A 14869-nucleotide genomic window follows, 5' to 3' on the forward strand; every position below is an offset into this window, starting at 1 on the left:
AGAGAAACCCTGTCTCAAAAAAAAAAAAAAAATCTGTCTGATGGCTATCATAACTGTAAAATTTTATAAGCATATCCTGACATTACTAGGTATGTATAAATGAAACAATTTAGCAGGGTAAGACAAAAGAAGTCATTCTATGAACAAACGTCTTCATTCCTGGTATGTACTGTTAAGGGGCTTAAAATGTTCTTTCCTAGTTTAGGACTTACAACTGACATTGCCCTTCTTGGTCCTATGGAATGTAGAACACTAACGTGAATCCCAGTCAAAGTTACACTATGTTCATTCTGAGCTTTGACCTTTTTCTCAAACTATGCAATCACCATGAAAGCTTAGGCTGGTCTACTAGACAAGGAGACATTGCATGGAGAAAAATCACCCCATCCCAGACCAGCCAGCACACAGCTACAACCAGACAAGCTACATCCTGTGACTGACCCAAATCAGCAGAAACATCTATCAACCCACAGCTGACCTTAGATGTAGTCCGTGATCCAAACAAAGGCCACAAGAACCATGGGGCACATCCAAAGATTTGATAAAAGGCTATGTTTTCCCCCACCAACGAATGATTCACAATACTCTCTCTTCCTACTGATGAGCCCTTCCAGATTAATACTCACCACGCTAGGAGCTTCAGACACGATTCCCTTAACCCGGCCACAGGATAAACAGCCTAATAGCTGTTCTAAGGCAAAGTCGCCCAAGTGGTCAGTTTGACAGGGAAGAAATGGAATCTGCATTCAAGAAGGCAGGACAGAGGGATGGGGACCTGGGCTCTAGACAACACCACAAAATCATGGTGTGCTTTTACTCCAAATTTCCTTACCATGGTCTTGCATCGTCAAGCAACCATGACTTTGTATTTGGCTACTGAGAACAACCAGAGTCAACCCTAATTCATCACAGAAACTGGGTTCCTTAGAATAGGCTCTTAGAAGTTAACCCTTGACCTTATGCTTCCAGAGCCTTCCATTAGCATCTTTAGCTAACCTGAAAAAGCTTGTCCCCAACAGAAAAAGAGGCATTGCCTTTTTCTAGACACGACATAGCGGCGGCTGGCTTTTCTCCAGTCTCCAAAACAAAGGAAGAGCACCTACTCAAACATCACTTTGTTAGAGAGGCTATAGCTGATTTTCCTGCTCATTCCTGATGAAGAACAGGGAGCTCATTCCTGATGAAGAACAGGGAGCTCATTCCTGATGAAGGAGGGAGGAGTGCTGAATAAATTCTACCCCGGGCACACACCCATCCACCCCAGCGGCATTCGCAGAATGAAGAATGTACCTGGGCTCCCGTTTTCAACTCTTCCTCTTGGCTCTTCTTTAAACATCTAATTACGAAGAAACTTATGTGTTTAGATCCTTTTTCCCTCTCTGGGGAATCCAGAAATCAAATCACTTTGCCAACACGGCCAGCAGAACAAACGGTTTGTGTTGTGGCTGAGCCATACGGCTCCCTTCACAAACAGCAGCGGAGCCCGCACAGCTTTGCTCTCACAAAGCCATTTGGGGGAAGATTTTTATGGCAACAGAGGAAATGTTTCTACCAAAACAACACCTACAACTTTGCTGGAGATATTTTCAGGAGGTTTCCCCTACTGCCGTTTAAGTCGTTCGAATGTCTAGTTAGAAAATCTGGCTCGCGGTGAGGCTGCTGGGCGCTACAGGAAGATTTCTCAATCAGTTATTGAATGAGCAACCTGGAGCAGGTCATTTAACCTGGCAAGACCTCTGGCTGGTCATAAAACAGAAATCTCAGCCCTTCCGGGAGTCTAAAAAATGAGGCAAGGATGAAGTTAGCATCCAGGTTACATAACAAGAGTTGAAAGAAATGAAGGGCACTGGAAGGATCTGTGGCAAATTCAATGCTAACGTAACCTTAAGAATCTTAGGGAATAGCGATACAGTCACTGTGATCTGTCTAATGAACGAACTCCATCTACCTCAGGACAAAACGGTAACTCCCAATCTGCTTGAGAGAGGCAGACAGAAGAATCAAATCCTCTTGAGACAAAGCCCTCGGTTGTTCCCCTCGGTTAATACCTTTAACAGTTAAGGTCAGTGAAGAACACCCTCACCTGCTTTGGAGCTGCCTTCTGCAAAGCCCAAATCTCAGCTCAGCTTCTCCCTGAGCTCCACCCTGAGTCTGCCCTTCCTCCCACAGGCTGGATATCTCAAGCACTCCAGAGTAAACCTCTGTTCCATAATCTCTAGCTTAGTATCCATATCCCAGGAAACCCAAACTGAGACAGCACAGATGCATTCACTGTTCAGGTGCAAAAGTAATTCCCACAGAGGTTAAGAAACATGTTGAATCACACAAGCCATGAGTGGTATCGCTAGAACTGGAGCCCAGAATCTTAAACTGTCATTCTCAATCATTTGATGACATTGCCATCATTTGACCAATAAAATAAACTAATTCGTTGGATATCATCCTCACAGTAGGCTGAAAGAAGCAAGTTAGCACAGGGAGAAAAATGCTGTAGAAATATAAATATAATAAAAAATAAAAATACAATTTCCAGGCTAGCAGTGCAGCTCAAAAGTCGAACACATTTGCTCTGGGTACAGTACCCAGCAATGAGGACAGAGGGAGAGAGGAGTGGGTTTGATAATGGGGTGTAATATCAGAACCCCGGAACTGAAGCGACCTGATGACAACAGCACAGGCTTCCAGGAGGTGAGGGTGGAAACCACGCAGTGACATAGCTATTCCTTATGCACTCAGAGCAGAGAAACAGAGATACCCTGGCTTTTCCTCCACTCCAACTTTCACCAGTGCTCACACCCACAGACCCACCCAGGTGCCAGAAAACAAGGCAGCTTGGGAGCAGGAGAGAGACATGGAAGAGATCTAATGAGCAAAGCTGTGCTAAAATAGCCCAAAAATACAGCAGAAAACTAACCAGCAAGAAGCATAAACACTCTGAGAACAAAACTGCACAAGGTAAGTCATGAGTCTGCCTAAAGTCTCTGAAACGGCAAGTGACCTCACACACTCAAGCTGCCCTAAGCAAAGGGTGGTTGGATGATATGGACTCTCACACGCCCTGGCTTTTTACAAGCACGGGGCTTTGCTATTGCTCAGTTCAAACCCTGAGATGGGAAAAGGAAGATGTTGGCAGGCATGATGGCCTGTGACTTCACTCCAGCACTGGTGGCACAGTTCAAAGACAGTCTCCACTATGCAGCAAGCAAGACCCTGTCTTTAAAAAAAAAAAATAAACAAATAACATAAAAATAAAAACAATGGCTGGGATAAAACCTGGTGGTGGAGCACTTGCTTAGCATGAAAAAGGGTCTGGGTTTTGTGCCTAAAAGTGTGTTTGGGGATTCTAAATATTTCCCATTATTATCTGTTAAATAAAAATTTTAAAAACCTAATACTTGAAAAGCATTTCTATAGCAAACTAGTTTATTTGATAGTGCTTAAGTAAATAGAAGTTCATTACCCAAATTTTACATATTCAGCTCAAATTGTTCCTCTCAATTGTCATCTAACTTAGCTGCTGATGCCCCCGCTATTCAGAAGGCTAGATATATCTTCACACTTTCATATACTACTCGACAAAGTAGGAGCTAGAACCCAGATGCTTCTCGGAAATCCTATGCTGACTTCTCATGCAGCAGATATTTGAGAAGGGTGGGGAAAGGGAGGGAAAGGAGAGAAAAAGAGACAACAAAATGGGCAGCCACCATTCATCAAGTTTGCTTTCCAGAGACAAAAACAGCATGGCTACTCTCTAATCATCCTACACTACAAGTCTACTGCATTGCTGTCCGTACAGAAGGAATGAGATTTGCTCTTTCATGGAGACTGCAAACTCCTTTTAGTCCTTCCACCCTCCAACAAAACTTCTTTGAGGTCATTAGAGCCCAAATGGCTTGAGAGGGTGTGAGCGTGAGAGCCAACTTTGCTGCCAGCTCACTGTTTGGCATTACAATGGCCAATTATCTTCTCTGTGCCTCTGTTTTCTCATTTCCTTCCGACATGATGCAACTATAAGAAGATGGTCTCAGCCGGGCGGTGGTGGCGCATGCCTTTAATCCCAGCACTTGGGAGGCAGAGGCAGGCGGATCTCTGTGAGTTCGAGACCAGCCTGGTCTACAAGAGCTAGTTCCGGGACAGGCTCCAAAACCACAGAGAAACCCTGTCTCGAAAAACCAAAAAAAAAAAAAAAAAAAAGAGAAGATGGTCTCCACAGTCCTTCCAGTCCATCACGCACCAAGGCAACAGAACCTCTTTCCAGAACCAGATCAACTGTTTCTTCTTCGACACGGCCCAGACGTCTGTTGGTGAGGCTCCTTACCAGAATTAAAAGTACAGTCTTTAGTCAAGGCAGAGAAAAAAGTCTGATCTCAATCCTGCCTCAGTTGATTGTGACCTCATCCAGCAGTTCCCACACTGGGTCTAGGGTTATCTGGCTGCAGAACAAACTCAATTCTTCTTCTTTCCTATCCACACCCTCTGGTGTGTAACCTTCAAGGGCCTTATCTTCTGTCACAGGCCACATTTGCCTTCGAACAATAGGATATTAGCAAACATGATGCAAGCAAAGGCTTTGCAAGTCCTTACACAGCAAGCTTGGGCCCCGCCATTCTTGCTCCTGGGTCATACCTAAGCAAATATGTTATATCTAGAATGTTCAAGGATGAGGACACACACTGCAGAAATAAGTCACTCCAGTCTTACTAGCTAAAACTATCCTACATCAGCAACAGACAGCCAAGTCACAGGGCACACAGGCCAACCCAGCCGAGGTCAGCAGACAGTTGTCAGACGATGTGAGCTAAGCCCAGATGAAGCACAGGTCAACCCCTAAACGTCTAAGATGGGGACACTTTAAAAAAATTCAAATATTTTCAGAGCTGGAAAGATGGTTCAGCAGTTAAGAGCATGTATTGCGCTTTCAGAGGACCAAAGTTTGGTTCTCAGCATTTACATGGTGGCTCATGACCACCTGTAATTCCAGTTCAAGGAGATTCAACCCCACCACCAGGTAGGCAGGCACATGACATACATACAACATGCATACATGCAGGCAAAACACTCAGACTCAAAATAAAATCAATAAGTCAAAGTAGGCTTTTAGTTTTTTTGAAACAGCGTTTCTCTGTGTTGCTCTGGTTGTCCTGGAACTTGCTCTGTAGACCAGGCTGGCCTCAAACTCCTGCCTCTCTGCCTCATGAGAGCTAAAACACATGCAACATCTTGCCCAGATATTTTTTTGTAGTGATTTTTTTTTAATTTTTGTTTTTAACTATGTGCATGTCTATGTGGATATGTGCCACATAAGTGCCTGTGGGAGTCACAGACATCAGATGCCCCGGGCTAGGGGTGAGGGCAGTTTTGAGCTGCCTAATGTGAGTGCCAGAAACTGAACTCTAGTCTTCTGTAAGAGCGGTATGCCATGCATTCTTCACCGCTAAGCCAGCTCTCCAGCTGACTCCCCGCAGATGCTGGCTTGGTTGCCTGCCCCTGAAGTTCTGTGATTGCTCGTTATGCAGCTTACTATGGGGCCGTACATAATGGAGGCGCACTCCTAAGCATACACTCAGCCCACCTGTAAGGATTGTTTCCAGAACTGAAGTTTGGAGTAGTGTTATCCCGTGGACTTTAAATGCATCAGCACTTCCAGGGCTCTCAAGTCCCAGGATAAAGAAATTGTTTGAACTTTGTCTAACCTATATTTTACTACAATGTGCTTTTACCACAGACCTCCAAGTTCGATCCCAATCAAATTACTCCTCAGCTTCACAGCCCAAATCTAAGCTGAACTATTGGCCAACCTCCTTACTGGATATACTACGCATTTCATTTTCTCTTACAAGATGTTTAATGGTCCCTTCCAAACAAAAACAACAAAAATTACCCCACAAGCACCATGACATCACAAAACCTTATGCTCATAAACACATATGATAGAAATTAACGGTGAATGACCAGACAGCTAAAATTCTCAGGCAGTGCAATTGTCTGCTCAAATAAATAAATCCTAAAATTTCAATGTTCTCAATTGCTGGCCTGGCACAGACTGACTCCTCAGCCCCTCTCTCCTGGACTCCCAGCCCGTGGTACTACGCATCTGTAACTACTGCCGACCGCAGCAAACGGGACAGGACCTTCAGCTCGGACACTCTCCAGATGCTGGTCACATGTGATGCGAACCTGGAATGATGGTTCCATGTTCCTCTGAATCAGCAGGAGTCCCCTCCAACATGTCAAAGTTCTTCCAACCATTGTGGTTTTCCTGCTGGCTGGGGCTGAGAAACACTGAACTCCCTCATTCTCAGTGACCACAAGGTGGCACCATACAAGCTGGTAAATGGAAACACCCAACTATATTTTGACACTCATAACTCAATTTCAGAAGCTCAAAATTTGTAATAAGTTCAGAAATACAACTCCAACATAAAATTTGACCTCTACAATGTGGATTTTCTTGTCCAAAGTCCCCAGCTCTTAGTCACATACAAAACTGACTTCATTCATTCTTCATGTACTGGTTGATACAGTGTTTCTCCAAAGCCTTAACTGGGACCCTCCAGACCATGATGCAAGACCCACCCCTGCTAGAATTGACCAGCATTAATGTTTTCCTACAAACACCTACCATTTGGTGCTGACTCCATAATGAGAAAGGACCTTGCTTGCTGCCTTGTAGGTGGTACAGAGATGAACAATACTGAATGGGGAAAGTATGTGGCCGAAGGGAGAACAGGACAGTTGGGAGGGAAAAGGAACAAGTAAGATGGGTATTGAATATAAATATGATCAAGGTTTCTGAGTGTTCTATCTTTAGCCTTTTCTCTACCCTCCCTCAAGAGGTAACCACAAACCCTAGGCAAGAAGGGAGAGATTAAGTGGCATAGACCCCTGATCGCTTTATCAGCCAGCTGAGGGGACCACTGTGAATTTAGAAACAATGTAGAGCCAGACTGCTAAAAGATTTTATTTTGTTTCATTTTTAATTATGTATGTATGTTGTCTTGAAGCAGGCCTACACATGTATTGCAGTATCTGCAGAGGCCAGAAAGGACATTGAGTCCCTTGGAAGGAGAATTATAGGCAGTTGTGACCCACCCAAGGTGGTTGCTGACTTGGAACAACACAGGGATCATCTAGGAGAGCATGGTATGTTCTTCCCCACCTAGCCACCATTCAGCCCTAACGTTCTTAAGGTAGGATACTTATCAAGAGCATAAAAAACATTTAAAAAACAAAAACAGGATATGACCATGTATTTTCCTAATCAGGGGGAAAAAACCAAAACCCTTTTACTTTTTGGAGATAACTACTTTAAGCCATTTGTTGATCATGAGAGCTCATTCCCAGACTCCAGCTATGTCATGAAAGACATTAGGAGTCCAGTGAATCCTATTTAGTGTATCACATCACTGAAATCACCGGAGAAATGCTTCTACTTCCACCTCGGACACAAAGTTCCCTATTCCAGTTCTCCAGGGAGCTGTCATCATTTAAAGGGACAGATGGAAATGAGCGCCAGCACAAGGTGTGTAAGACTGAAAAGCCTGATGTGCCGTTGGATTCCAGAACGCCACACTCGGTACTCTTCGGTGTTTGCAGGATGAGCCGGAATAGGTGCTGCCAACTTAAACAGCCTCTAACAGGCGTCATGCACTTGACTTAGGACCTCCTGGCTGTGTAAACAAGCAGCCTTGCTCTCCAGGACTGAATTTCATTTGAACTATCCTTTGCAACTCCCTGCCCCCTAGTCACAGCAAGGGCTGCACAGGATTTTCAGCACTAGGAAAATTCAAAACATCTTAAGAATTAGTTTAACCCTAAAATCTAAAATTAAGGAAAGGTATATCCAGAGACTGTTCTATCATTCTCCCTCCTCCCTCCCTCCCATCCCACACACCCGTGTGTGTGTGTGTGTGTGTGTGCTCATGTGCGTGTGTGCGTGCATGCGTGTGTGTGTGTGATTTCCCTTCCATCTGAAATCCTTTAAAAACTCCATGTAAAAGTATAAGCTATCACAACTGGCCACCAGCTGTCAGGAATGAGACAGCAGGCATATTGTGTGATTGACACTCCCTTTTGTGAGAAGACTATAGTGCAGTAACTCTACTTCTCTGGGGAATTCTATACTTTGGAAACATTCCAAAATTCATTTCTGCCTCCTACGGCCTGATTTTCTGTATGCATTCTTTCAAAAGTCATCGCTGTCCCCTGGGAAGAAAGAAAACTGATACCAAATTAAACAAAAGCAGCCTTCTGAAGGCCTCTCAAGCAAGGTCTGGCAAATAAAAGTGATTTCTCCACTTTGTTCTCCCTTTCCTCTCCACACAAAGTTAAATCCCTCAAGGTTGCTTATTATTTTCACTTGTAAAAGTGCCTTCAGGTAGGCAAATCAACGTCCCTGCTGCAGAAGGCAGCCCAGCCGGCTAATCCCCAGCACATGAACCACAGCGACAAGAACTCCCACAATGCACAACTGCACCCGCCCCCATTTTCTTGCCAACACTGCTCCCTAATTGGCCATGAATAGTTACAGTCAGCCCAGCAATTTCTGCACTGTGGACAGCATAATCTCCTAAGGCATCAGCTGCAAGCTTACAGTCCAAATTTTGAAAGAGCATCCAATTAACAATCATAATAATAATGATGAAAGAGATGCCAAACTGCTGTGTGGATTCTAGCGTTCACAGTGGAAGCTCGGCTAACTGAACCGAATTATTCTCCTACTCTCCTTCCCCACTATCAGTTCTATTTCCATTTTTCTTAATATTTTTTTTCTTTTGAGACACTGTCATTATGTATCTCAGGTTGGCCCAGATCTATCACTTGCTTTATGTATTTATTTTTCTTAATTGTGGCCTCTTATAACCCAGACTGGCCTCAGACTTGCTATGTACCCAGGATGACCTTAAACTTCTTATCCTCCTGCCTCCACTTCCTAAGCACTGGGATTACGGGCACGCAACAACATACCATGTCTCCTCTAACATTTCTTGAACCGTCATTTTAGTAAGGAAACTTTCTGGAACTACATAGATCCAAAGGCTGTGATTTCAAACTTCAGATTCCATTCACTAACCAACACAGACTGAGCAGACACTATCTGAATATAGAGATAATTGCCGATGACTGAGCTCAGGAAATTCACAAGTCCAACCAAAGAGAAGTCGCTAAATGTATCTGTTGTATCCATGCAGCAAACGTTTCCCGTGCTCTTTGCCCATACTATATGCCACAGTGACAATGCTGACATCAACCTCCCTGGCTCTCATGGAACTTCCTCTTGGAGGGGGCACTGAGAGCAGACATAAGAAAATGGTCTGAATACCAGGAGGTCCTAAAGGCAGAATTATAAATCTCAAAGACTGTAATGTTAAAAGAGGAAAGTGAAGGTGAGGTCATAAATCTAAAGATATTGTAAAGAAAGGGACCCAGTCAAGGAAAGGATGTGCAGAGGCCCTGGGTGGGACAGGCACAGCAGGGAGTGAGGGACAGCACTTGGCGAGGGTAGCCAGCAGGGCATGACCAAGGTGGTTAGTAACAGAGGCAGACACAACAATGAAGGTATCATGCCAGACCACAAGACCCTTGTTAGCGCTTTGCTTACATTCTGAACGAGGCAGGAAGCCACCGCAGGTTCAGAGGAGAACAATATTATCAGATAGATTTTAAAAGACTCACCCAGGCTGCTTGGTGGAGAATCCTCTGCAGGTGGTTGACAGCATGCACGGAGCGGCTAGCCGGAAGGTTCCTACAGAATCCAGGGAAAGGAAACCAGGGTTAGACCATGAAGGCAATGGTCAAGGTAATCTAAACTGGCTGCTTGTGGGACACATTTTCATTGTCATACACTGACGAACTGGGTGGTAGCATTTGAAGGCAGACATTGGCTTTGTTTGATTGGGTTCCTCTGTTTTGGTTTGGTTTGGTTTGATTTGGTGTGGTGTTCTCTGCTAAACTGCTGCTTTCACTTACATCTTGGACACTGTCCAACAGGTCTTGTGTTTAGGCTTGTGTTTAGGCTTGGTCCTCAGCTTGGTACTAGCCAAGTCGCTAGGTGGCTGGGGGTGTGCCAGCAAAAGGAATATGTGGTGCTGCCTGTGTCTCTATTTCCCAGATGCTATAGGAGAACAGCTTCTCCAGCCAACGCTCCTGGTCTTGCTTTCTGACTCACAGGAACAAAGGCAATGGGACTGAGTGATCATGGGACCAAACTTCGGAAACTCTGATCCCGCCCAGAACAGGCATTTGTCTAGCGAGGAGCAGCTGCCTAAAGAAATGTTCAACAAAGCTTCAAATTTGTGTTCACTGGGGCTGTTGGTCACATGGCTTGTGGTCATACACTAATTTATACCTCCAGGCTCTATACTCAACTAACCCATAGTTAAGACATTTCTCTGTCTTTCCTACTGAGAATCCAGGCATTTTCATATTCATTTTTTCTCCCTCTTACTCCCTCCTTTTCTCCCCTCCCCTCCTCTCTCCCTCTTCTATTGCCCCCGCTCTGGGGCACAGCACAGAGCACATCCCAGATGGTTTTGACAGCTCTGGCCTCTAACTCAGCAATACTACCTTATCAACCGCAGAACAAATGATGACCCAAATCGCATATTTTATATGATGCCAACACTCAGTCCCCATACCCTGTCTCCAAGAGGGCTTTCTATAGCGCTCTACCTGGGGCTCCCTTTCCATCCCTTATGCCTTCGTTGCATTGGAATACAGAAGGGCATTCTGTCATTCTCAATTTAGGTCTCCTGTAATACTCTCCCAGCCTAGAAAGTACTCCCCTGCCTCACTTGCACAGCTTTTCTTAAGTGCATTTATCTACGTACTCTGCCCACATTCTGGCCTCTACAAATCACTCCCTTCGGGTCCCACACCACATGCTCATTCTGCACTGCTGATTTGAAAACACATGCCATCTGGTAGTGACTTTACAGCATCCACTTAGACAACAGAGCATTTCATACATGTTAGGTCTCAGGAAGTGACAGTGTCCAAAAAAGACAGTTTCGCCTCAGGTCAAGCTGGACTGTTAGAAGGATTTTTTGGTGGTTAAATAAAAGACAACATTCCTCAGGATCTTTTGAAATGGGTTCACATTTGCAAGAGAGTTGCTTCCCTTGCCTCTGGCAGAAGGGACATATGGTTCTCCATTGGCATATGCCTTTGGTTGTATATCAAAGTCCAGTCAAGCCTCTGGCCTCCCCCAGTCCCTGTTCATGCCTCTGGGCTCCCCCAATCCCTGTTCACAGGTACCCGTTAGACGTTTCAAAGCTCCAGCACTAGCATCTCACCTCCTTCTCAGCCAGGAAGGCTTTCTTCCCCTCAGCTACTGCCCTCCTTACACTGCTAGTCTCGCTATTCTCTTGCTACTCTCCCCGGTCTCTCTTCCCTTGCAGACAGCCCTTGGTCATGCCCAGCCTGCTTTGTTTTTCTTTCTGCTCTAGATTCTTCCAGATGCACCTGGTTGTTCTCTTTCTTATCCACACTACCTGATCACCACCACCCCACCCCACCCCAATCAAGAAGAAGGGGCCATTTTGGTAGTTTCTTTACAGAGTCCCTCATGTACAATACACAGTGACTAAATTACTTATTTTAATGACAATAAATAAGCTGAAACAACACTGCCCCCCCCCCTTATCTGGTTGCCTGAAACTGGGTACTGAAAAAACCCTAAGAATTCTGAGTATCGTCTCTGAGTAAGACAGAACCACAGTTATTTCCGACTCCATCTTTCTGTGTTCCCCCTGCCATTTTGACTCATCCACTAATGCTCCTTTTAGACAAACAGCATGCCACAGAAAAACAAAACTTACATCTAGGCTCATCTCATAAGAGTGGGATGACAAGCAAATATCAAGCCAGTATTAGGCTCACACTTAAGCAAGTCACTGGCTTTACGGGACAATAATTGGAAATGAAATGAGCAGTTCTGGGCTGCTGGTCCTCACAGCTCCACCAAGACTGAGATCTCAGGGTACAGACAAGGGGCCACAGGATGACAGAAGCAAAAAGGAAAAACGATGGCTTTTAGTCAACCACTTACGTTCCAGGCAGGAATCCCTGCTACATTTCAAATCATCACACTTCCTCCATCTTGATGTACTATGTTCGTTGGGGCAGCACATCACCAACTCACCTCTACCAGGGGCAGAGCACGCCCCAAGAAACTATACCCTTGTGTTCCTCAAAAGAGACATGGTCTCTAAACCTAAGTATTTCCTTTATTAATTCTTTCTTTCGCAAGGCAACTACCTCCTATGTTTAATGGACACAAATAACAAATACTTATGTGTGCCTAACCCAGAAGAGGACAGTCACATTCCTTTGTTTTCTAGAGTCTGGAGCAGAGGATGGGTAGAACCTATGGTTCCTCTCAGGAAGTGATATTTGCGCTTAGGGCTGAGAAATCAGTTCCAAGTTGCCAGACAGAACAAAGCAGGAAATGAAAAGACTCTTCTTTCTCAAGGGCATAGAAGGACTCTGGGCAAAAAGAAGAACAGGCTGGCATTGTGGTGCAGGCCTGCCATTTCAGCCCACGAGAGTCTGAAGCAGGACGATAGCAAGTTCAAAGTCAGTAGGGGAATCATCAGAAGACGTCATCTTGAAAAATAAAATAATTTAGAAAGGAAGGAAGGGAGAGATGAAGGGAGGAAACAGTTATACTAGAGAAAATAATAATAATAACAATAATAATAATAATAGTGATGATGATGGCAACGACACTGGAAATCCAGGAAGAGAATGGCTCCAGAAAAGTTAGAAATCAGAGGTAAGTCAGGTGGAGCTCTCTCGTCCAGTATAGCAAATGCTGAGTTGGATAGGCAGGCAGTGAGCATTCCTTCAAATAAACCTCAGTATGCAAATAATCCTGTGTCTCCACTTCTCTGCCAACACTGATCATGGTTGCTTTAAAACCACATGCCTTCCAGAAGCCCCTCAAAATAAAAAATCCTCAACAGCACACACTCACACCCCTCCGAACCACTGATGATTACAGGCCAGACAAAACAAAGGAGTATCTCTTGGGAGCATCTGAAGGAAGCTATAGTGATCACAAACACTTAAATAGAAGTTTCCAGAATAATGGGTACTGAGAGACTTGGTAAAGTAGATGCCAACAAAGGGAGGGGCGACTTGCAAATTATACTCTTCCTGCTCAGATAGCAACTCTTTTCACTCTTCTCAAACCTGGCCCTAGGGCTGGGTTGACCTACAGAATGCAAAGGGACTTGTCTTCCAGTTCTCCCAAGTCCCATTGCTTCCTTCTTTCCGTCCTTCATTTATTTATTGAGTTTTTCAAGACAGGGTTTCTCTGTGTAACCTTGGCTGTTTAGGTCCTGGAACTAGTTTTGTAAACTATGTTGGCCTTGAATTCACAGAGATCAGCCTGCCTCTGCCTCCTGAGTTCTGGAAATAAGGCTTGTGCCACCACCACCGGGCCCAAGTTCCATTCTTTTTTTAAAAAAAAAAATAATAATTTATTTAACTTTATTTTATGTGCATTGGTATGAAGGTATCAGATGCCCTGGAACTGGAGTTACAGACAATTGTGAGCTGCCATGTGGGTGCTGGGAATTGAACCCAGGTCCTCTGGAAGGACTGCCAGTGCTCTTAGCCACTGAGCCATCTCTCCAGTTACCCCCAATGCCATTCTTGAGGATGTTGGTGTCTTCTGCTTTTACACATTGACAATAGCCCCCCTCGGCACCTAGCTCTCATATGTGAGAAGCACAATCCACATGGCAGGGGCAGCACAGCAAATCTGGACGTTCTCCAGCGGACATCCTCACTGAACTCAAATGCTCGTGCTCAGTGAGTCACCTCAAACATTCGGAATGCAAGCCAGTCAGTCCCACATGAGGCAGGCCGACCCAGCAGAGATCAGTCAACCCAGACTCCTGAAATTGTTAAATTGTTGTTTCAAGTCTGTAAGTTTTGGTGTGAAAGACCAGAGCAGCAAACAAGAAAGGTAAGGACTAAAACAAACAGAGCATATTTCTAGAATTTGGCACTGAATCTTGAAAAGATCTGATCGAGTTATCAGGCAAATCAGCTTCTTATTTTCATTAATAAAAGAAGAACAGACTCAAAAAAAAAAAAGCTCTAAGACCTTCATACTAGAGTTGAAAAGAAAATCCCTAAAGCAATAAATCTCAGGAGGAGACAGGAAGAGAAAAATGGAGAAAAGAAAGAGAGAAGGAGGTCACGCCGTTTGAGTTATATCAACATGGAGGTCATACACAGGCCAGACAAGCCCCGTTCAGGGAGGGGGAGCTCAGAGGAAGAGGACTGTTGGAAGCCCAAGGTACCAGTGGAGGTATATTCAGGCTGTGCCAAGCATCAGCAAGAAAAAACAACAGCAACAACAACAACAAACTGCTGCTCTTCCCAAAGTCCCCAGTTTGATTTGAGCACCCAGGTCAGGTGGTTCACAAGAACTCCAGCTCCAGGGGATCCAACATTATTTTCTTGCCTCATGGATGTGTGCACACATAAACACACACACACACACACATACATTTTAAAAAACAACACATATTGCTCTATATTTAGAGCACTACTAGAAGAGGGCAATGTTTCCTAGTAAATGTCCAAAGATTTTTTAAACATTGTTTCAGTTTCCTTACATTCCTTAATAACTTTTAGAGTGTGCACAAGCCATATTATCTTAACTGATAATGACTGTTAAGGATTTACCCTTGGCTTCAGGTCCAGGCATTCCTCCAAAAGCCACTGAGCTACAGGTAAACATGCTTCACTCCATCTCAAAGCCATCAGGTAAACTCTTAGCCCCCAGCCTCTCATGGAGCTTCCTGTCACTCACAACCTCCTTGCCTTGTCCTGACAGACTTAAATATACCTG

General features: G+C 44.5%; 1 protein-coding gene across 6 annotated transcripts in view; it reads right to left on the reverse strand.

Annotated features, from left to right (window-relative positions):
* Plcb4 (phospholipase C beta 4) overlaps positions 1-14869 on the reverse strand; it is a 371211-nt gene that overhangs the window by 279866 nt on the left and 76476 nt on the right. For all 6 annotated transcript variants that reach the window (XM_057780480.1, XM_057780478.1, XM_057780479.1 and 3 more), the window contains exon 2: positions 9676-9745. The gene's annotated coding sequence lies outside the window, so the exon portion shown is untranslated. The remainder of the gene's footprint in view (positions 1-9675; positions 9746-14869) is intronic.

The sequence above is a fragment of the Chionomys nivalis genome, chromosome 9 (assembly GCF_950005125.1).
Source record: "Chionomys nivalis chromosome 9, mChiNiv1.1, whole genome shotgun sequence".
Taxonomy (NCBI): domain Eukaryota; kingdom Metazoa; phylum Chordata; class Mammalia; order Rodentia; family Cricetidae; genus Chionomys; species Chionomys nivalis.